Source organism: Dermacentor albipictus, chromosome 4 (assembly GCF_038994185.2).
Source record: "Dermacentor albipictus isolate Rhodes 1998 colony chromosome 4, USDA_Dalb.pri_finalv2, whole genome shotgun sequence".
NCBI lineage: Eukaryota > Metazoa > Arthropoda > Arachnida > Ixodida > Ixodidae > Dermacentor > Dermacentor albipictus.
In genome coordinates, this window is record NC_091824.1 from 57,791,081 (window position 1) to 57,814,142 (window position 23,062).

At 48.2% G+C, this 23,062-nt stretch overlaps 1 protein-coding gene across 6 annotated transcripts in view; it reads left to right on the forward strand.

Moving 5' to 3' along the window:
• Positions 1-23,062, forward strand: part of LOC139059644 (uncharacterized) — a 534,381-nt gene that overhangs the window by 244,176 nt on the left and 267,143 nt on the right. The window lies entirely within an intron of this gene.

The window sequence follows — 23,062 nt, forward strand, 5'->3', positions numbered from 1 at the left end:
AGGCCGTGATTAATGCCGAGATCAGACACATTGAATAAACTGCTTTGTGTTGCATTCCTGCTGTACCGGGTAAATGTCCGGAAATCTTATATTCTGTGTGTATTTATTCTCAACCAAAATATTTGGCACAAACCTTGTGACAGTATTTATGGCGCACGCTGTTCAGTTCGCTTTGTGCCTTAGTTTTGCACACTGCAGATGGATCATTTTGAACATTCGCGAAAGTTTCCGCAACTTCTGTCAGTAATCTCGCCGTAGAAAAGCAGTGCTTCATGTGTGGTTCTTGCAGCTTCAAGGGTAAATGGGAAGAAAATATTATTTATTGCGTAGCACTTAATCAGCCTGCACAGTAAGAATTAGTGGCGCCTCTTCACTCATGATAGTCGTATGGGCAGCTGCGCCATAAAAAATCGAAATTTATTTCTGCATCCTGCCGACCTTTCGTTGTGCGACAATGAGTGTCTATGCCGCCAAAAAGTAAATTACCTCATCAGGGACTTACTTCAGCGAAACCGGTCTCGCAGACCAAATGCATCTATAGCTGCGCAGACATTCGGCGTTCAGCGAGAACCCGGGACCGTTGCTGATCATTGCGTATATACTGGCCTCCACTATTTTACACTGTAAAAAAAAAAAATGCACAGCCTTTAAAGTGAGAAAGGATGTAAATGTATCTACAACTCACACCCTTTTATAGACACATTTACACCATTTTGCTTCACATTTCACCCATTTCACAGGGTGTAAATGTATCTATATCTCACACCGCAAGGGTGTGAGTTATAGATACATTTACACCCTTGTTCACTTTTGAAGGTGTAAATTATTTTGCAGTGTTTGAAGGTCTGAACTTTAATGAAGCAGTCGCCCACCGTGTATACCGTGTCTACTGCTATATAGAAGTCTGAATATTGATGAGGCAGCCACGTGGCCCGTCGGGGATCGCTAGCGCACATCTAACTATGTCGTTTCGAAATCCTATATCAAATCGTCTGCTTGATTTGATGAATAAATTGGCGGGGCATACCTCTGCTCTGAGCATCGTGTTTTCACCTATGGGCTTCTATTTGTACCTAATAAACTTACCTCTGATTTGTCGCCTATGTTACGAATATTGCGGCTCACATGATACGTTTGGCTTTTTCAACCAACTGATAAAACAGTTTCTTAGGAAACATTGATTGTATGAGGACCTCTTTACTTGTACAGTAGTTCATATAGCTGCCGTACTGCACAGGATTCTGTGCAATATGTTAAAGACATTAGCAAAATCGGTGCGTCATCCGGCAAGTAGAATGGCGTTAGGTTGTTTGAAACGCCGCGCGCTTTGCGGTGGAGCCGCAGCGAGAGGAGCTTTCTCTTCTCTTTTCGAGATGGCGCCAGCGTAGCCGAGAGCTCCAGCCGTCCGCGTTTTGAACCCTCGCGTGGCGGGACGGCGAAGAACAGCATCCAGTTTGCTCGTCCATCCTCCCTTGCGATAACATTGACTGAAACGTAAGTTTACCATGTGCCAAAACAGAAACTCAACTCGTACAAATGTTTCGCTAGGGAGACTGCGGAGAGGTGGTGCCACGCAACATTGCAAAAGCCAGTTGCGCTAGGTTTGTTCACGATTTGTTTATTTTATCCGAGGTATCTTTTCGTTTCCTTCGCCCTAAACTGAAGGACTTCTCGCTTACATCCTGTTTCCTAATATTTCTTGCTTGCCGATGTCATCGGTATCACGGATCCCTGCGCGGAATATCGATCTTTCTATGCCTATATTACTCATTGTTCGTCATTGTTTAACTAGACATTTGTTGAACATATTCAGGCAGCAAAATCGGGTTACATAAACACCGCACGGTTAGTTCCGTCGATTACAGGTTGCATCTCACTGCTGTTGTAAACGCCGTTTTGCAAAAATTAAAAAAATGAAGCAGTCAAATGGAATTTTATTACAATATCCATCGTTATCACCTGCAGGGACAATGGGCTTTGCTCTAAAAGACCGCACAGCTTGGTGATCTGTCAGTACATAGACACTTCCTCGGAGGCACTTTGCTAGCGCAAGACACGCAATTTCAGCTTCTTTGTTTTTCGGTGATATTTACATTATTACCTTCAAAAGAAAAGGAAAATGAAAAGGAATGATGGACTGAACACTTCGACTTTTTCCTGCTCTAAACCGCCATGAGCAAGAGTAAATTTACTGTCCGGTGTGTTCGGAAATCGAGTTCCCTGGAGATTTTCAGCTTGCAATATTCCCTCGCTCCATATCACTCCAAATTAATGTACACAATAATGCCTAAACACACTAATAAAGAATAAACCCTATTCATATAGCGGATCTCGTCGAGGTCTTATGAAGTTTACGACCATATATAGAACGCTAAAAGGCAATGCAGCGGTTAACAATATCAGCATCATTAGTGTGGTTCTCATCTACTTGCATTTCATACTTCGTTAAAAAGGGCGATGTGAGGCGTTCGAAGTTTCCGGCTGGTCTTATTACTCAGCAGCGCACCGCATTAAGAAAAAGATGTCGCTAAACTGTTTTATTCGGTGAAAAAGTGTGCTTCCGCTTACTGTCGACTCGAGCTGCATGTCACAGATCGGAACATGCACGTATCCTTTATTGGAACAAAATCTACTTGCCTATACATCAGTGCTGCACTGAAGTTGCCGTTATTTTGCTTTCCCAAGAAACCAAGCGACGGTGACGAGTTGTTGTAACCAAGAATTTTTTTTTTTTCAATATCGCACATGAGAGTGAATGCAGGTTGATGGGAAAAAGTATGGCGCTGGCGTTTGTGTACATCCCATAAGTAAAGCAGTGTACGGTCCGCTAATACCTTATATATCTCTTCTTTATAAGTCCGACAAACTATAGAATGTAACAACTTTAGCACTACAAATACGCTCCACCCACAAAAACGCAGGGCACCTGCCCTTCACCTCTGAAAGAGAGCTGGGCCAGCTGGAGTCAACTCGAAGCTTAATGATTTTGCTCTGCTGATCTAAAAGCTAGGGTAATTGGAAAATAAGAGCTACTTATTTCAACCTAAAAAGTTGTCTTTTTCTGAGCAGTGATACCAGTATCCCCTATAAATTTTGCCTACATGTTTAGGTTTCCTCCGGCAACCAGTGCCAGAAAGGCCGATTTGAATACAGAAAATAGTTGTTTCAAACACGCGAAACCGTGTGACGTCAGGCAAGTAAGCGAACCTAATTGGCTAGCCCAAAGATGTCCTACAGCCAGAGCCGCACACGAGTATTCTGTACTTTGTTCACGAATTCGAGGCTGACAAAATGTTAAAAATTAAATTGTGGTGTTTTACTTGCCAAAACCACTTTCTGATTATCAGACACGCCGTAGGGGGACTCCGGAAATTTAGACCACCTGGGGTTCTTTAACGCGCACCTGAATGTAAGTACACGGGTGTTTTCGCATTTCGCCCCCATCGAAATGCGGTCGCCGTGACCGTGATTCGATCCCTCGACCTCGTGTTTAGTAGCCCAACAGGACAATAATGTTTTTCCATGTAGACAGTATTAGTAGTTTTTTTGTTGTTGTTGAATTGGAAGTATAGCAAAGCCAGTGTCAATCATACAGCAATTACTGTTTTGTTCACTCCTTTCTTTTGTTTATATCAAGCACGATGTATTGTATGTGCGATACGTTTTATTGCACTCCATGTTCGTGCTACAGGTGTACGCGTGACTACGGGTGAATGAATTTTCTTGTGATCTACGAAAGTTAGGTTTCAGCTAGACAGCGTACATATAGCCTTGTAACTCCTGTGGGTTATCACCGACTATACCAGGCTTACTTGTATTACGTTTTAGAACTCAAAAGTTGTCTTCTTAAAGTTTTTCTTAGACTTTATGTTCTTGTGTTTCAGCACTATCGGAGTTTATTTTTTAAGAATGTGAAAGTAGTTTCTGGCGTTCATCTTCAGCAACAAATTATTCGAAGCTTTTCAATTACAGTAAGCAACAGTTTCGACTTCTATATCCTTTGACTTCAATATCTTTCCAGTTTTCTCTCCTGTTAAGATCACAACGTTTAGAGGTTTGAGCAGCGATAGATATAGCTGTGCGTATGTGTAGATAGGATAGGATAGGAATAAACTCAAGCCACCTATACTGACGATGGCAGGATAATCTTCAGACGCATGGTCCCGGGCCCGGTTTTGGGGACAAGCACTATATAAAGTGCCAAGAACGTGGTTGGTATCGCAACCTACCTTGCGTTTGCACGTTAGCGAAACTGTATGGTGGGAGGTGGAAACACGTGGTTAGAGATTTAGCTATGATTCTTCTCTTTTTCATAGTTATCTTTTTGTGTTTTTCAAAGCGTGATCTTCTTTTTTTTTCTTTTTTTCTTTTGCGTCAGAGTAAATGGGGAGTATCTTGCACGCATCTTTGGAGGATGCTAAAAAGAAATATGAAGTTTAAACTGCTGACGTATTCTGCGAACCTTCTTTTTCATTCCTTCGGCAAAAACATCTCGACTCCTATAGCGGAGAAAATAAATAAATATGATATATTATTTTCTTGAATTTTTCGCGTTCGAACTGTTGTACTTATTCTTAAGTGTGACATCACCAATTTCAAAGAGTCTTCGCGTAGTATAAGCCGTTTTAGCATAGTGGAGGTATACGCTGAAAGCATGCCAGGCAGTGACTTTGATCAGCTAAGAATGCAATGCTTTACTTCAGTATGTACAAACAATGAACTAGACGGGACGAGCACGCGTCAAAATCTGCGGCGTCGCCAGAAGATGCGGCGGAACCTTCGAAAGGGACGTCGCCGCCAGCTGGTCCTTCAATTTCACCTATTTTATGGTTCACCGAGCCTCCCCTTGCAATTAGATAACCTTTTGGTACTCTACAGACTTAATTTCCCGAGAACTATTAATTGAATTAGTGTAATACTGCACGTACTTTGCAGGCGCCAACTGTGTGTCTATCTATCTATGTATCTCACCCGCCATGGTTGCTCAGTGGCTATGGTGTTGGGCTGCTGAGCACGAGGTCGCGGGATCGAATCCCGGCCATGGCGGCCGCATTTCGATGGGGGCGAAATGCGAAAACACCCATGTACTTAGATTTAGGTGCACGTTAAAGAACCCCAGGAGGTCAAAATTTCCGGAGTCCCCCACTACGGCGTGCCTCATAATCAGAAAGTGGTTTTGGCATGTAAAACCCCATAATTTAATTTTTAATCTATGTATCTCGCCGTTTTCCCGCACACCTGGGTCTCTGGGTGGGTCACGGGTGAACGGGTAGTGCGTCGCGGGCTGCTGTGCTGAGGAAACGTGTTGGAAAGTAACCGTCGGACCCACTTGGGTCACGGGTCATGTAGCTCTGTGTACCTATGTGCCGCTCTTCAACGAACCTCTTTGACACCGAAATGGGCAATTGGGTATGTGCCGCTCTTCGGTGAGTGTATTTCGCACTGACTTGGAATACCGTGTGTGTACCACGGTCTGTGCTGACCTTCACTGAACCTCTTCGATACCAACTTGGGTCACGGGTGTGTGCCATTGAAAATGTGCCGCTCTATAATGTTAAAAAGAAGTTCTTTGTAATTTATCCGATGCCCGGTGTAATCAAACCCACGCCGAGTGCGGACTTCACTGCAGCAGTGGGAAGCAGAGTGCAGCATAGCAGGCGCAGCAGGAAGTTAGCCCGGCTTCGTTTCGACCAGCTGATTTGGCGTTAGGCGACATCGACGAGCCGAATGTGTTCTGTTAGAGAGAGCGTAAACTTTATTATCAAATCAATAAGATTCGAGTCCAGGGTCTCTTTAGTGGATCTGGGCACCCACCACGGACGCGGTTCCGAGACCTTGTCTCGAAGCGTCTTCCTGGCTCGCTGGACGGTTCGAGCTGAATAGTGCGGTCTTCCAGCGCGAACGGAGGCTGACGGTGGAAGAGACAAAGGGGTCAGCACTGCCCGACTTGTTTGTTAAGTCCTGATACTCCCATAAGATGTGATACATGGCGTGCATGAATCTGGGGTTTCTGTAAGAAACCGTTTGTAGTTGTCTGAAGTGTACTGCTTTTCCTGTTTAACCTAGCGTGAGGGAATGGGTATACGCGTCTTTGTAACTGGTAGTGTGTCACGATGTCGTGGAACCTGGTCATACGAACCTCCCACGCCCAGACGTTTGCAGTACTCCGCGGGGGCTCTTCCTCCGACGATGCTCGATGAGTGAGGCCTCGAGCGACACGGTGAGCCGCTTCGTTGGGGGTGCTCAATCCAGTGTGTGCCGGGATCCATAGCAAATGCCTTCGGTTATCGAAATCGGCCTCTCCCTGGTGTATGGGATGTCACTGGAGTATGCGATACGCCTGTTGCAAGATGCGCCCATTAGCAAAATTGCGAATTGTCGTTTGCGAATCGCAGATCACGTATGTCGCTTTGGTTTGTGTGAGGGCCAGTGCTATGGCCGCTTCCTCTGCCGCTTCGGCATGTGCCGTGTTCACAGTGACGCTCGTGAGGTGGTTGCCTCGGTGGCTGTTAACTACCGCCACGAAACTCTTCCTGTCTCGATAACGGGCTGCGTCGGTGAAGACCGCTTCCTTGTTGCTGGAGTAACTTTGGTTCATGTGCTGTGCCCTGGCTTTACGTCTCTCCGTGTGGTGTTGGGGGTGCATGTTGCGAAGCAATGGGAGTACGTATAATTGCTCGCGTATGGTGCTTGGAATTTCTACTTTGATGCCGTGCTGCGTGTGGTATGTTCTATTAGAGAACCTTTCAAATTTATCCCGTGCTTGGCAAAATCGAAATCCGCTTCACACAGGTTCCCCAAGGACAGCAGCCCGAGGCTGTAGCAAGCTGCGCCACAAATACCACGGTCTGTGTCGTTTTTTTTTTTTTTTCAATGAACGTCTTTCACGCCAACGCTTTAGCGAGCTGCGCCATGAATACACTTGGTAAATACTACTCTTCGATGAACCTCTCGCCAGCTTGGGTCGCTGCGTGATGTGCCACTGGGCATGCGGTCGGAGATGGGACAATTCTCAGCGTTCGCACGCACCGGCGCGTCATCTCCTCGCCTCGGGGGCCAGGCGCGGGCTTCTTGACAGCGACACTAGGTGGCGCAGCGTGTCCAGGAAAAGGCGCGAGAGATGAGCCGGGCTGCAGAATTATGCGTTTCTCAACATATGCACCGGCACACGACACATTTTGAAGGCGACGCGCAGGCTTCGCGGCGGTGCCGCTTGATCGCGCAGGGCGTTCATATATAGGGAAGCCCGGCAGAGGAGTCCCGCCGCAGTACACGCCTCATACATAAGGCGTTTCGACGATGGCAGTACATTGTGTGGCTATATCGCTTCAATGCTGTGAGCAGCACCGTCGGCAAGTATCGTGAGGCGGATTCTGTCGATTTTTTTTTCTAGTTCGTATCGCGGTGGAAGGAGATAGAGGTGCACTGACGGCACCGCGAGGCGCGCCCACTTAGTGTGACTTTTACGCAAGCCGCAAGGGACGTAACTGTGTCACAAGGGTGCCGCAAAAGGCAGCACCTGTTCTGGGGGTCTACTTTTCGCTCGCTTTGCTGGACCTTCTATGGGCGCGCTCGGCAGAGGCGCTTTGTTTCGATGCATATATGCCGTTCGTCTGCTTAAAACGACTCTTATTTGGTTGGAGGAACGTCCCTTTATATTTCTGCCGACATTCCGAGCTTTAGCTCGATTCTAGACCGCATGAGTGATTTGTTAATTGAGTGCTCTAGCAGCTGTCATCTCAGCGTATGGCTGCATTAGACTCTAATGTTGATATTTACGAGAAATTCGGGCAATACATGTAATTGCATACTTACATAAAGTTCTAAAGTGATCACCGTGTAACATGCATTCAAAGAAGTGCTAGAGCACTAGATAAGCTTCCACAGCTGCCAACATGTACAAGTCATGCTTTGCTCACTCTGCAGTGTCACCGCAGAACTTGAGAAACGCTATAATCGATTTCTGAATTGTGTTAGGAATGCAACAGCCAGCAAAAACTGCATTCGCTTTCCTTATCTTTATCGTAAGAGAAGTAATGCCCAGCATTATAAGCAGGTCGTTTATCTCGCTTAAGGAAACAGCTAATAATATACTTGGATGGTTAAAACAAAAAATTTCAGACAGGAAAGTTAGAAGCAATGCACAAACAGAGCCAGCACCGCATGTCTTTGTTCCCTTCAGCAGACGCACACGGTTGCAAGCACGTTGGGAGCTTGGGACGTATCGATGGTACCGACTATCCCGCCGTCGGTTTCTCCACAAATGTTAGGTTTGGCGTTACCGTGCACCGCTGGATATTTGAAGTCACGTAGAAATTGGGGAAGATGTGCCTTCATTCGATCACTCGACGACCGGCTGTTTGCACCTAGAGCTTTCATATTTGATCCCTCAGCTGGCAGAACAGCGGATGTAGCTCACGCAAGCTTCGCGAACTTTCTCAAGTAGCGCGACTTACTGCTGTCAGACCTGTGTTTGCTCAAGTGTCGCATCCTCATCGCAACATAGTAATTTAAAAAATGAGCTGCAATATCTACTTTGTGCTCAGCACATGGAAATCCGATGCGATGCTTATCAAGCATTTCATTGATGGTGAGTATGCTGGCCTCGCGGATCGCACTTGACGGGATCAAAGCGTCCGCTGTCCAGCTAGATAACGGGTCGAACGCAGTTGAACATTTAAAACAAACTTTAATTACACTGAGAAGGTCAAAAGCAAGTCAAAAATACACAAAACGTTCAGTTTTAGCCCCGTAAAAAAGTGGTCCGGTCTCTAGGGCTGGTGGGGCGAGTCTGCCCGTCCCGCGCTTTTCCAACTGTGGTTTCCATCTCCGTCGACGCCCCCGGGCACGGGAAACAGCCGACCACCCCGAAGCGTCGTCACTGGGTTTCTTTCAGGAACCGAACGGAGGGAGCGGGGTCCTTTCTCTCGCGCACAGCTTGGAGTCCGCGGGGGGCCAGTGAAAGAGAAAGCCATAAAAGTAAGGGAGGCCCGCTTCCCTCTTGAAAGAAAAGTCTGGCCGTACATTCGCGACGCGCACAGAACACTCCCCGTCTGGTGTCTTCCGTTGTTAAGACGCCACCACTATATCACGGTCACAGCAAACGCACAACTTCTGTTGTTGGCCGGAAGAATGTTTTCACAACCCCGTCTTTGGCTGTTTTCAGCTCGACCTTGCGCACCCTTCCATCTGCGCTGGGCAGGCTTCGTGTAATCACTCCGACGGGCCAGTCGTTGCGGGTTGCTTCTTTATCCCTGAGTAGAACGACGTCGCCTTCTTTGAGGTCGGGTTTTGTTGCTTGCCATTTTCGGCGTTGTTGCAAAGTAGTGACATACGTTGTGCGCCAGCGCTTCCAGAACTCGTCAGCCAGGTTTTGCACGAGACGCCAATGCCGTTTGTAGAGGTTGCTTGTATCTAACTGCCCAGTTGTTACAGATGCGCTTCCGTGTTTTTGGGTTAAGAGTGTCGCCGGAGTTAGGATTGTGGGATCTTCGGGGTCAGACGAAGTAGGAGTTATGGGCCTGGCATTAATGATGGCCGCAACTTCTGCCAAAAAGGTTGCAAGAATGTCATGCGTGAGTCGTTGATGACGTGACTGCATGAGCATTGAGTCAAGAATGCGACGTGCAATGCCTATCATCCGCTCCCACGCACCGCCCATATGGGACGCGTGCGGTGGATTGAATATCCATTTGCAGCCGTTTCCGCTGAGGAACTTGCCTATTTGTGAGCGATGAATGCCCTCAGCGCTGATTCCAAGTTCTCTGCAAGCTCCGATAAAATTGGTCCCGCAGTCAGAGCGTATTAGCTTGACGGGCCCTCGCACTGCTAGGAACCTTCGGAAGGCATTAATGAAACTCGACGTATCCATTGATTCGATCAGCTCAATGTGCACTGCGCGAATGCTTAAGCAGGTGAACATGACTGCCCAGCGCTTGCTGTTTGCAACACCACCTCTCGTTCGGCGAGAGACAATCATCCAGGGACCGAAAACATCGATTCCAACATTCGTGAAAGGAGGATCTGTGCTGATTCGGTCTGCCGGAAGGTCAGCCATCTTCTGGTCGTGAAAGCGCCCTCGCAGCTTCTTGCATGAAATGTATGCTTGCAGCACGGATGAGATGCACCTTTTACCTCCGACGATCCAATACCCAGCAGCTCGTACGGCTCCTTCTGTGAAGTGTCGGCCCTGGTGTTGCACGCATTCATGGTGGTGGCGCACGAGAAGCTTCGCCACATGGTGCCGACCCGGCAATAAGAGAGGGTGTTTCTCATCGTCTGGAAGGTCGCTTCTGTTCAAGCGGCCGCCGACGCGGATCAAGCCGTTGGCGTCTAAGAATGGGTCAAGCCTTCGAAGCGAGCTTGTCTTGTGAACCTGCTCTCCTCTCTGGATACAGCATATCTCTTCATTAAATGCGTCCTGCTGTACTGCGCGAATGATGACGAGCCTGGCTTTGGAGAGCGCCTCAACGGGAGCTACCTCTCCTTGTGATGCGTTCTTTGCGCGATGGGCAACCTGGATCAGACTTGCTACAGCACGAGTGAGAGATTTCCAGTTCGAGAGTCTATGAAAGCGTTCAGCTCCGAGTCGCTGTCGTCTGTTCACCTCCGTCGCCAGAGTGCAGACTTCAGGCCGTATTTCTTTGTCTTCATCAGGATTTAAGAGGATGAAGCTCGACGACCGTGCTTCCTTTTCTCGTCGTGAGAGAAAATCAGGTCCGGACAACCAGTTCGTGCTTTTAAGCTGTGCTGCTGGAATCGCTCTAGTGGCGTGGTCTGCTGGATTTTCGTCTGTGTGAACGTATTTCCATTGTTCAGGTTGCGTGCTGCTACGTATCCGCTGCACCCTGTTGGCCACATACACGTAGAACCTTCTTGTTTCGTTGTATATGTAACCCAAGACCACTTTGCTATCCGTGTAGAACGTGACCGAGTTCGGCTGGAAGTCCAATTCTCGTAGTATAGAATCGGTCATCTCTACAGCAAGCACTGCTGCACACAACTCAAGCCTTGGGATGGTGTGTTCTGGTTGTGGAGCAAGCTTGGCCTTTCCCATCACAAATCCGACGTGTCTGTTTCCTTGCTTGTCAGTCACGCGTAGGTATGCCACAGCTGCGACGGCCCTTGTGGACGCGTCTGAAAATACATGAATGTCCCTGCTTTCGGCTTCAAGCGTCGAGACTGGCGCATACGTTCTTCGCACGTGAAGGTGCTGTAGTGCCTGGAGAGAGTTCTTCCACTCGTCCCATCTCTGCTTTTTCTCGTCCGAAAGCGGCGTGTCCCAGTCATAACCCTTCGTCACGAGGTCACGGAGAAGGTACTTGCCTTGAACCGTTATTGGAGCCACAAATCCTAGTGGATCGTAAAGGCTGTTGACGGTCGACAGCACTCCTCGCCGCGTATATGGCCTGTCCTGACGAGGAGCCCTGAAGACGAAGCTGTCGTCGCCTATGTCCCACAGCAGACCGAGACTTCTCTGCGTAAGCGACGCGTCTGTGCCGAAGTCGAGGTTCTTCAGTCCCTGGGCGTGGTCCTCTCGAGGAAATGCATTCAGCACATTCTGCCTATTCGAAGCTATCTTGTGCAGCCTTATGTTAGCCGTTGCAAGCATTTTCTGTGTTCTTTGCAGCAGACTAATGGCATCTTCTTCGCTCGGAAGAGACTTAAGTGCATCATCGACGTAGAAGTCTCTTTCAACGAACTTCCTGGCATCTTCGCCAAATCGTGGGGCAGCTTGTTGGGCAGTCCGTCGAAGGCCATACGTTGAAACAGCTGGCGATGGGCTGTTGCCGAAAACGTGAACCTTCATTCGGCACTCTATGATTTCTCTGGAGATATTGTTGCCCTTAAACCAGAGGAACCTCAGGTAGTTCTGATGGTCCTCGCGAACCATGAAACTGTAGAACATTTGCTGGACGTCCGCTGTAACCGCAACTGGTTCTTGCCGGAAGCGTATCAAAATCCCCACAAGGTTATTCGTCAGGTCAGGGCCGGTCAGGAGAACGTTGTTCAGAGATACCCCTTCATACTGAGCGCTGGAGTCAAACACGACTCGGATTTGATCAGGCTTCTGGGGGTGGTGAACGCCGAATATGGGCAGATACCAACATTCTTCGTCCACGTGAAGTGGTGGAGCTTCCTCCGCATGACCCTTGATGAAGAGCTCGTTCATGAAGTTCACGAAACGTTCCCTTGTTTCAGGATTTTTTCGCAGGGTACGCCGTAGCGAGAGCAGACGAGACAGAGCTTGTTCTCTGTTGTTCGGAAGCCGACTTCTCGGTGTGCGAAAGGGGAGAGGGGCGACCCAATTATTTAATTTGTCTTGGGTGAATTCACCATTCATTATCTTGAGGAATGTCTTGTCTTCCATGGAGAGAGCACGCTGGTTGTCAAGTTCTGTTGTCTCGAAAAGATTCGGGGCCAGGTTGTCATCCAATGTTGCTGCCAATCGTAAATCTTTTGAGACCTTATCCGCAGAGTAGTGAATTGGCGCCTCCCTAACAAAGAAATGTCTTGGGCATGGCTCAAAAAGGGATGGTCGCCCACTGTCCAGCACATGGGTCTTGAACACGTTGACGCTGCCCGTTTTCCGCGTTCGACCAACGCAAACGTCACCGACAATGACCCATCCGAGGTCGAGCTTCTGAGCATACGGCGCGTCGTGGGGTCCGTTGATTGTCTGACGAACCTTGTGAGCTCTTAGGATGTCCCGGCCAAGGAGGAGCAGTATTCCAGCCTTCTCAAGAGGAGGAATGTGATTTGCTACTGACTTCAAGTGCGGGTAGTGCCTTGCAGCGTCAGGTGTCGGAATTTCCTCTCTGTTTTCTGGAATTGCCTTGCACTCGAGGAGAGGTGGAAGAGGAAACTTGACTTCGCCTGACATGCTCTGCACGAAAAAACCATGAGCGACTCTTCCCACCACTTCAGTACTGCCGGAGCAAGTGCGGAGCGTGTATTGCGTAGGCGTCCCCTTCACTCCAAAATCGTTGAGGAGTTCTGGCCTAACCAACGAGCGATTACTCTGGTCGTCAAGAATCGCGTACGCTCTGACTGTTTTCTCAGGCTGAGTCTCATGGGTCACCTCTACGAGGCAGATTTTAGCACACGACTTTGTGCTGCTGCCAGCGTTTGCCACTTCGGTACGCCTAGATGTGACTCTTCTTTCTGAGTCATCTGTCGTACTGTCATCAGACCCACTAGCCCTTGACGGCTCTGAGGTTGGCGGTGCTGGGTGAAGCGCTGTGGCGTGGTCGGTGCTGTCGCATATGAGGCATATTACAACTGCCTGACATTGCCACTGCATGTGGTTCTTGGATGAGCAGCATCGTAGGCAGATCCCTTGCTTCTTTATGAAAGATTGCCGCTCCTCCAAGGTTTTCTCACGGAAGGCGCGACACCTTTCCAAAGGGTGAGGTTTCTTGTGATATGGACACCACCTTTTCAAGTCCTTCGATTCCGGTTGCTGTTCGTAAGCAGTGGCATCTTGATTAATTTTGGTAGAAGCAGGATCCACTTCTGTTTTTCTCGCTGACACAGACGATCTTTGCCGCGTGGTCTTGGTAGCATTGTCCTGCTTCCTCTGATTGAATTCAGACGGCGCATTTTGTGCATGCAAGATGAAACTCGGGTCGTTCCTCATGCTGGCTTGATCTCTAACAAATTTGCAAAAGAAAGAAAAGGGTGGAAATGCAGTGTCATGATCTTTTTTGTATTTCGACCCCGCCGACATCCAATTTTCTTGAAGTCCTGATGGCAACTTCGAAACAATTTTGTTGACCCCTCTTGCGGTATCCAAATAGCCAAGACCGGCGAGATACGGGTCAGTTTTCGCAGCCTCGAGTTCTAGCAGGAGGTCGCCAAGTTCCTGGAGTCTGGTATTTTCCCGGTAAGCTATCTTCGGGAAGTCTTCCAGCCGCTTCAGTAGTGCATCCTCAATTGCCTCAGGGCACCCGAAGACGTCGTCGAGCCGTTTCCACACAACGTTTAAGCCCGTTGAAAAGTCATTCACGTGCACCGATTTCAATCTCCGAGCCTGATTTGACGATTCAGGGCCGAGCCATTTGATGAGAAGGTCCAGCTCTTCTTGGGCAGAAAGACCTAGATCTCTGACGACACCTTTGAACGATGATTTCCAAGCGTGAAAGTTCTCAGGTCGATCATCAAACTTGATAAGACCGCTTGAAACAAGGTCTTTGCGGCACAGGAATTTGAGGACATCGGCTAGCTCTGAGCTTGAACTGTTGTGTGTCGGGGCGTGCACAAGCGGCTGCGGTTCAACTCGTAAGTCCATAGGACGACTCGTAGCTCCAGCATGCTTATAACATGGGTTGTTAGGTGCAGCATGGTAGTCAGGTGGACGTTCATCAGCTCGCAAACACATCGAATTATTCGCAGCCGTGTTGGCCCTCGGCGACGTGCGAGCATTGTTTACGTCGTCGCTTGAGTTGGTAACGGCCTCCTCAGTAAACACGAGCGCAGAGTTGCGTAGGGCTTGCTGCTCATCGATATAACTCCTAGTCTGCAGCGTTCGGTCCACAGGAGGGAGCGTGCGCATGCGCTCCCCGCCATCCTGCTCCACGGCTGCCTCGAGCGCATTCGCCTGTGCGTTTGCAGCTGCCGCTTCTTTTTCATGCTGCAAAATATCCAATTCAGCCTCAATCCTTGCCTTTTCAATACGCATCGCGGCCTCTCTGCGACCAAACTCTGCTCTGGCCCGGACGGCTTCAGCTTGTGCGCGTGCTTGTACGGCGGCTAGGCTGATTGTTGACGAGCCCGATCGTCGTGACCTCGAAGAAACGCTTGAGTGGGCCGATAGAGAGTGCTGCGACGTTACCTCTTGTAAGCGGTCGCGTTCTCGTTCTGTAGCCTCACGTAATTTGTCGCTTACAGTCACATAACGATCTGCGTCGATTGCTTTTTGAAGTTCTAATTCCTGCTGGGCTTCAGATCTGCTTGTTTTGGCGAGGAAGGTAGCGTATCTGGCGGCGACGTGCTCGTAGCGCTCATAGCTTGCGCGAAGCTGCGTTGCGGCGTTGTTAACGTCTTCCTCTTTTGCACATGACACTTTGAAAATAGCTGTCTCCACGTTCTTCCAGGCAGCGTCTATTCTCCGGCAGTGCTCTTCGCGGCTCGTTTCATACGTTTCTTTAGCTTTCATGGAAAACGTAGTTGCTCTTTGTGGTCGAATATTTGCCGGAGAAGCTTCATGCTCTGCTGTCATAATTTGAGACGTTTCAGGCGTCAGCTTGTCCTGATCCATTTTGGCGTGCGTGCTTCACGACGTATCTCACTCAAAGCGGACGTATGCCGTGAAGCCTGCTAAGCTGCGCGATGAAATTTGAAACGAGCCCACCTTGTCGATGCCCTGTGTGCCGTCAGCTGCTCAACTTGTAGGCGATGCCGTGTCCTTGCAGTAGGCGGATGTCATGGTCAAACCGGAGGTCTTGCCGTGTGACGTATTCCACTGCAGCGGACGTTGAGTTGGCGGCCGATGGCAGTCGACTTCACTTTTTTACTATGCTGGCCTCGCGGATCGCACTTGACGGGATCAAAGCGTCCGCTGTCCAGCTAGATAACGGGTCGAACGCAGTTGAACATTTAAAACAAACTTTAATTACACTGAGAAGGTCAAAAGCAAGTCAAAAATACACAAAACGTTCAGTTTTAGCCCCGTAAAAAAGTGGTCCGGTCTCTAGGGCTGGTGGGGCGAGTCTGCCCGTCCCGCGCTTTTCCAACTGTGGTTTCCATCTCCGTCGACGCCCCCGGGCACGGGAAACAGCCGACCACCCCGAAGCGTCGTCACTGGGTTTCTTTCAGGAACCGAACGGAGGGAGCGGGGTCCTTTCTCTCGCGCACAGCTTGGAGTCCGCGGGGGGCCAGTGAAAGAGAAAGCCATAAAAGTAAGGGAGGCCCGCTTCCCTCTTGAAAGAAAAGTCTGGCCGTACATTCGCGACGCGCACAGAACAGTGAGGTTGTAAGCATCAAGCTTTTCAGCATGTTTCCGGGAAACTTCGTCTCTCTCTCTCTCTCTCTGTATGTGTGTGTGTTTGTGCGTGTGTATGTGTGTGTGCGTGTGCGTGTGTGTGTGTCACTAATATTTTTTCCGCCACCATGGGTCGCTCGATATGTGTCGCTGTTCATCGAACATCTTTGTTGAAAACAAAAGAGGAATAAGAGCGCCGTCACAACGCACACGGGCCAAAGGACACGAGGTTTCTAATGAAGAAATCGCAACCAGCAAGCGTAACCGATGCACGCGCAGTTCCTTCGTTCTTTACACTATTAGATGCCAACTTGGAGCACTGGGTATGTGCCAGTAGGTATGTGTTGCTCTTCAGTGAACCTGAGGCCAGCATAGGTGACTGGATATGTGCCACTAGGTATCTGCAGTGAATATCTTCGAGGACAACTTGGGTAACTTAGCATGTACCACTGCGTGTGACGTGGTGAACTTCAGGGACATCAGTTAGCCCGTGTCACGCCTACTTGTGTTATAGGTATGTGCCAATGCTGCCGATCTTCAATGAATCTTTTTTAACCCAACTTGGGTCACTGGGTATGTGAAACTAGGTATGTGCCATACTCCAGTTAACCTCTGTTGTTAACTTCGGCCACTGAGTATGCGGGACTGGGTATGTGCCATTCTTCGGTGAAACTATTTCCTACAACTTAGGTCACTGCTTATGCGCCACATATGCGACAAGGTATATGGTGCTCTTTAACGAACTTCTGCTATGCCGTCTTGGGTCACTATAGCTAAGGGTAACTGGATATGCGCAGCTTTTCAACAAGCCACTTTGACGCAAACTTGGGTCACCGGGTACGAGCACACCGGGTACGTGTGGCTCTCCAATGACAAAGAATAAACATCATTTAAATTTATCCGGTGCATGGGCGGAGTCGAAACCGCGTCGTGTATATTCGGGCAATCCTGCTTGAATATATATTCAAATTTCGCTGCGGTGGCGCTAGCTGGCGCAGCCTGTCCGGTGGGGATCGGCAGCCTACATTACATGCAAGCTCTGTTTTAGGGGTTGACAGATTTGTAAAGGCAGCTTGCCGCGGCCAGCTAAGTTAGTGGGTTAAACTTTCCGACAAATTGTAAGATGCGGGAATCAAAATGGCGAAAGACCAGCCGACAGTGTCCGTTTCCCGCAACCTTTGGTGACGTGAAACTAATTAACATTTCTCAATAAACTTCGACCTCAGCAACCAAAGACATATAGCGTGTCTAAGCGCAGTACACGGCACGTCAGCGTTTCAGTTAAGCAATGTAGTAAGCGCAGTATTTCTTACGGTACATTTCGAAAAACACCCTTTATATATTACGTATTACGTAGAAGTGGAAGGCAACGACAATGCTTAATGCAGTTCACATTCTTCGTATAAGGTAACACTGCCATAAGCACGCCACGGTGCCGTATAATTCTTTGCTTTATACGTGTCGCGCGTCATGCAATAGAAAAAAAAAATAAGTTTGATGTGTTAAAAGGAAAAGGCAAGTAGTATATTAAAGACGTATGCAGGTTTCGTGTGCGCATTCGTATAAAATGAAATTAAAGAAATTGAATAGATCGCGTGTCAGCATGGGTACATGAGAGCGTGACAAAAATAAAAGAAGACAGCAGTAATGCGGCGCCACTTCTAGCGAGGTTGGGAAGGAAAATGATTACTCACCAAATTTGGTGGCAAACACCGTTAAAATTTCGGTGTTGTCCCAACCCTAAAACAGAGCTTGCATGTAGGTTCCCTAGCTTGGGAGCGCGGGAGAGCAGCCCGGTATCATTTACGCCTCATACACGACGCGTTTCGGCGGTTGCAATACAGGGTCAGTCCATGCATTGCTTCCATGTTAATCGCACTAACGTCGACATTGATCGTGAAATGGTTTCAGCCAGTTTTCTACATGTAGTGTCCCTTGTAGGGGTTGAGGGACGGACTCCGGGATCAAAACCCAAACTTGGGAGTATTTATTCTACATTATGTACAGAGAGGTGAGCGTCAATTAACAGTAATTGATATAATCAATTACGGGCCGGCAGCAACTCGGACGCTGCGGCCCGCGGCAAGAAGTTCGAGAGAGGTGAATCAGGGAATCAGGGCATGTCCCAGAATGCTCAGGTCTCTCTGGAAGGCTTCTTATAAACCCTTCGAGCACTGTAAGTCACGTCATGTTTGACCAATGGGAGAGTCCGCCCCGATGACGCCACTTTCATCCAATGGTAGGCGCCCGTGTCGCGGTGTCACACCTGGCGGCTCTCTGCGGTCTTGCCTCGCAGACTGGCAATGCACTTCTAACGAGGAGAAGGGGAGGGCTGCTCATGCTCCATTGTCCGAGGCCCACCTGCTAATCCCGGCGGCGCACGAACTTGTTGGCACGTGAACTTGTTGCCTTAAACTTGTTTGCTCGGCCGCTCCTCTGGAATGTGCTTTCCTGCTTCTGCATTCCTCAATTAGCTGTGCTGCGTTTCGAAGTGGTTTGGGGAACTCGAAGTAGCCTCAGGAAACGGCGCCATATCTAACACCCTCCAACGGGTCAGTGTCGAGATGGTGTATTCTAAACCAATAAATGCTCTATTTAACAATACGTGCCTGACGCGCAACTTGTCCTGAGGCAGGAGGATTGAAGAGAGAGAGAGAGAGAGAGAAAGGCAAAGGAAAGACAGGGAGGTTAGCCGAAGATTATCTCCGGTTGGCTACACTGTACTGGGGGAGGGGCAAGGGGTTGCGACAGGTGAGAGAGAAAAGTATCTAAAAAAATAAGAAAAAAGTAGAAAAAAAGACCTACACAAACATGCACGTACATACAGACTGTTTCTGTGGGCACTGTCACGTAGCCTTCAAAGGCGTTCCTAGTGTTATGCAGTGTCACCGTACAATCCTGCGTCACACAGTGACGTCACAATCTGTCAGAAAGTCCAGTGTCTTTTAAATACCGCAGCAGCGCCTTCATAGCCGATCGCGCTGATGTTCGCGTATGCCAGTTTCCAAGGATCTTGTATTCTGTCATTGGAATGCAGTCTTATGTACAATATTCTATTGGGCTGTTTTCACTGGCACTAAGAATATTAATTTGCTAGTCTATTAAATGTTGCACAGAATGCAAATCGTGCACTTTCATTCCGCGCCGTTCGCAGCAGCGTACGCCGTTTTCCTGAAAGCTATCAGAGAATATATATATTTTTTTGTCAGATACAACGCGATATAATCAAGATGTTCCAGTGCGTATGGCTTGCACACGTGAGTCATTTATGCCGTTCATGACAGAAACGTGCGGGAGCGGGAAGCGTTAAAGAAACTAAATGCAGGTAATAATGATGATTACTGCTATGATACAAGAGAAACCTATGGTCGGATACAACTTTAGAAAAAAGGGTGCGTTTACTCCTCCGAGGCGGGTGCACCAATGGGCGCGCATTCTGGACCGACGTCATGCGCCGGACGGCCGGTGACTTCGCCGCTTCGGTCATCTGGGCGGGGCCTCCCCTTTTTTCTAAAGTTGTATCCGACTATAAGTGTGCAATTTCTTTTAGGTCGTTCTGCATGCAAGTTTGCTACGATGACAAGAAGGACAGCGTGAATTTCAAGGAAAAAGCAGAAAACTGCTAATTTCATCAAGGAGAGGTTCTCGGGAACGCTGTGCGAGCGGGACATAACGGAGTTAAATCTCAACGAAAAGCTATTGTGTGCGCACACATTCAAGTACGAAATATTTGAGGAAAATTTGAACTCGGGCATATATTTTTCTTTTTCTTTTGTCGAGTGCTTTTCAAGCTGTACATAGTGGATCTGGGTGATCTGATTGAGAAAACCTATTGTAGCGTTCCTAACTAGAACGGCAACAGAAATGACATCATCTAAGTGAGACGGGTGTCGTCCGCCATTTTATTCCAACTTCTTCCTTCTCACTTCTCCCCTAGCACCTTCCTTCGTCTTCTTTCATGCGTCCAGCGCAGACCGCTTCACTCTTCCGGATTTCTTTTAATTACACCTCCTGGGGTAATACTTGAATACGTTTCCAATAGCGGCGCACTCCGTTTGGCCCGAGGCTCCGGCGTACCAGACATTCTTCAATATTCCATGCTGGCATGCAGTCTTAATAACTTGAAATGGTCCGCAATATTTTGAATTTGAGGGCACAGCTCCTTTCCTTACAAGGACATAGTCTCCAGGCTGTATGTCCGGTATCTCGCTACTGTGCCTTTTATCAAAGTTTCGCTTCATGCGGCGCCTGTAGATCTCCTGTTCTTTGACAGTTTTCCTTACTTCCGCAAGTTCGAGGTTCTCTAGGAGACCTAGCTCACGATCTGCAGGAAGTATGGGCGCTGTACCTGAAGTTACAAAATGAGGGCTGCAGCCTAAACTCGTGGTGTATGATCTGTTGTGATGCTTCACAGCGGCCTCGAGACAGCACTTCCAGCCACCGGCAAAGTCTGGATACATCTTCAGATACTGTTTGATGTCTCGTATGGCACGTTCCGCTAGGCCGTTTGCTGCCGGGTGGTATGGAGAAGAATACTTTATCATGATGCCGTGCTCCTGGGCCCACTTTGATAATTTGGCACTCCGAAAAGCCGGCCCGTTGTCGCAGACGAGCGTCTTTGTGTGTTTAAAACACTCAGCTTTGAGGAGGTCTATTACGCTGTTTGCGTCTTCTTTGCCAGCTTTAGCCGCAATCGTCCGTGTGCACTCATCTATGGAGAGCAAGAAAGCTTGCGTTCGCTTGACTCCTTCCCCCTTCTTTTTGAGCTCCGCGAAGTCCAAATGAATTACTTCGAACGGGATGCTTGAATATTCAGGGTTTGTCACCCTGCCAAGAAATACTACGGTATCTTGAAAGAACGCACTTTTCTTGAAGTTGACTTTGAGTTGGGCAAGACTGAGGGCATGAAGAACTTTTGAAAGATGACTACGGTGTTCGTCCTTTGTCTTTGAGTAGATGATGATGTCGTCGATGTACACATTGCAAAATGTGCCCAGGTAAGGTTTCAGAATGTCCGTCATAATCTTCTGAAACCACGCAGGGGAGTTTTTCCAACCAAATGGTAGGCGGTTGTACTCAAACAAGTCAAATGGGGTTATGAACGCGGTGTACTTCTTCGTTTCTTCACTTAGTGGAATCTGCCAAAAGCCCTTGCAGAGATCTATTCGTGAAAACCAATGGCAACCACCGGTTTCGTCAATGATGTCGTCGATTCTCGGCATTGGATAAGGTATCAATTCAGTTTGACGATTGAGAGCCCGGTAGTCTGTGCAGAGGCGGGATGTCCCTTCTTCTTTAGGTGCAATAGTGATAGGAGAAGCAAATGGGGATACAGAAGGCCGGATGATACCTGCGTCTAACATTTCTTGCAACTCCTTTTTCAGCCACACCTTTTTATCTCTGGATATATTATAGGGGGTTCTACGAACCACTGTTTTATCTGCGAGCTCGAAAGGAACGACATGGGATTTCATTGCTGGAGGGTAGCTTCCTATGCATATAAGCTCTGGGTACTTAGTCTTGATGTCTTCGTGGTGAAAAATTAGCCTTGATAAACTAGGTTCTTCACCAGGGTCTTCTGTTCTTATCGTGTCTTCGGCCATTACCTTGTCATCCCAATAGAGGTTCATCTTAAGTTTTTTCATGTCTGGACGGGACAAAAGAAAATCGTAGGTGACATTGGGAATGGCCAATACGTCACTGGTAATAGCATTTCCTTGAAATTCAATAGCCAGGGTTACCCATTCGCTATGCATGGTCACTGACCCATCGTAGGCTTGGACACGCAATGTTCTACCAGCGTGCAGACGACTGGCATCCACTCGAGTCTTGTTGATAATAGATACCGAAGCTCCACTGTCAACGAGAGCCTTCACTTCAATGCCATCTACCTTAATGGGGGCGTACAATAAGCTTGACGACACCAAATATACTGTCTCACTGAAGCTCTTTTTCTGGGGCTTGTGATGCACGGTAGACAGATTATGTGGAAGTAGGTTGCCGTGAACTGCGGTAATTGGTTCTTCACCATCCTCACAGTCATGATTTACGCTTCCCAGAGATTTGTTTATGAAGCTGTGTTCACATTCAGTTGACGGCAACGACTCTAGATTGGAATCAAGTTGCTCTGTTCTACCATCTGGCTGTCTTCTCGATGTAATTCTTGGCACTGAGGTCTGTACACTCTAAAAACTAGGAAGGGTATCGCAGGAGTGAAGCGGCCGGTTCACTCTTCAAAGCGTCGTTTTACTCTCGCAAATTGTCGAGGAGAGTGAAATGCATTGTTCACTCTCTCACCAAGGAGAGAGTGAAATGTGCTTTTCACTCTCCCCCTTCAGAGAGAGAGAGTAGTTCTACTCTTGCGGCAATAGAGAACAAAACGTAGCGTGATCTTCTGCTTCAACTGTAGGTGGCTGGCTCCGAACATGGCAATGTATCATTCATGCACGCTGAGCAAAGAACACATCGTTTTGCTTCTAAGAGAACAGGCCGCCGCAGTTCAAAGGAACGCGTAGCGAGCGCTCTACTTTTTCACTCGAAGTTCTCCACCGCGCGCGCGCGCGCTCAAGATCGCGGAACAACACAGCACCGGAGAAAGGTGATCTTTTATTGTGTCTGTAGCTCTCAATTTACTCATCACGGCTTTTCTTTGAATGCCTCAACCGTTGAGCTTCCTGCTTCTGCTCCTCCAAGTACATTTGTCGCCGGTTCCATGTGCCTAAAACTGGTATCTGCAGCTCCTTTGTAATTTGAACTTTAAGGATGTAGCTTTCCTTCTATTACCTCCACAGACAATTCTCTGTGACATGCGAAGAATGTCACAGAAGGGAAAAAAAAACACTTGGCAATGTCTGCTATGTCTAGCCAAGTGTACAAATTTAAGGACTTTCCAGTACTTCTAAAAATTCCAGGCTTTTCAATGCCTTGAAAATGGCATTTTAGAAATAAAGGGTTTTCAAGGATCGCTACAAACCTTGGTTTCTAGCACCTAAATAATTTTACAAGCTTATTTTGGTATGGAGTTCGGAAATGCATGCTTTTTAGCTAACGCTGCATCATCTCTGTACATTGAAACCACGA